At 34.5% G+C, this 1,011-nt stretch overlaps 1 protein-coding gene across 2 annotated transcripts in view; it reads right to left on the bottom strand.

Annotated features, from left to right (window-relative positions):
* LOC107083730 (endoplasmic reticulum mannosyl-oligosaccharide 1,2-alpha-mannosidase-like) overlaps positions 1 to 810 on the bottom strand; it is a 28,703-nt gene extending 27,893 nt beyond the window's left edge. For both annotated transcript variants that reach the window (XM_015373168.1, XM_015373167.1), the window contains exon 1: positions 557 to 810. The gene's annotated coding sequence lies outside the window, so the exon portion shown is untranslated. The remainder of the gene's footprint in view (positions 1 to 556) is intronic.
* Positions 811 to 1,011: the final 201 nt, after the last annotated feature.

The raw sequence follows: 1,011 nt of genomic DNA, 5'->3' as shown, positions 1-1,011 counted from the left end.
TCTTGAAGATTTCGAATCTGTTATTTACTCCTCCCCCACAGGCAAAACTTTATCCTTCCAGTAAACATTCTAACAATTTGCTTGATTACTATAAAAATCCATCTTCAATGGCAACTGCTTTCATTTACAGATACACATTTCTTTATTCTGAGTATGCTACTTTAATAACTGTACAGTATTGAGTCTTAAATATATTAAGTGAAATTTGTATTTTGTCTTGAAAATGTGCCCTTGCTGCAGAATATGTCAATTTGTTATTTTTTTTTAACTTTTGTATTTTTATGCCTATTTCCATTCGCATTTCATTTTGTTGTGGGTAGACTACCAGGAATGTTCCCACTGAGGGGACAATAAAGCATATATACTGTCTAAAAAGCGGTCGTTGATCCTGTTAATTTGAAATATTAATGGGAAATATGCAATTATGATGAGATACACTGCAAGATAACTACGTAAGGTTTAATTTCTCTTCTATTTGGTCACATAATTTCAACAAATGATCAATTCTTTAACGGTGTACCCGGTCCGGGGTTCGGTCCCCTCCCCTCTCTCTTACCTTTAGGGTTTCTGCTGAAACCCAAACAGCTGTTAGCTTCCAGAGGCTAGCCCGCCTCTTCCGGTGGTTTAACATCAAAATAATATCCGTTTCGGAGCCAAAAGCACAAACGAATTGAACGAGTGGCCTGTCTGACTTTTATACTAAAGCCAAAACGTGCTATATAACAAGCAACACGGAATGAAACTGGAGGAAAAAAGCTAAAGTTAAAGAATGAGCTACCAATTAGGGATGCGGAAAAGGACACAGCAGTGATTACGTAAGGCATCACGTGCGTGACGTAAGGACGTTGACATTTTCTATATAATCTTTTTTAATTAAGTTTTTGCTTGATTTATCACGCCGCTGATTTTTTTTCAACAAAATTTTTTTTATAATTTTTTTCCCCATGTTAATCTTTCTATTGAGTGCTATATGTATATACATATATATATATATATACATATATATATATA

The sequence above is a fragment of the Cyprinodon variegatus genome, unplaced genomic scaffold (assembly GCF_000732505.1).
Source record: "Cyprinodon variegatus isolate N-32 unplaced genomic scaffold, C_variegatus-1.0 Scaffold82, whole genome shotgun sequence".
NCBI classification, from domain to species: domain Eukaryota; kingdom Metazoa; phylum Chordata; class Actinopteri; order Cyprinodontiformes; family Cyprinodontidae; genus Cyprinodon; species Cyprinodon variegatus.
The sequence above is the reverse complement of the archived record's forward strand: the minus strand, read 5'-3'. Positions and strand labels throughout refer to the sequence as shown.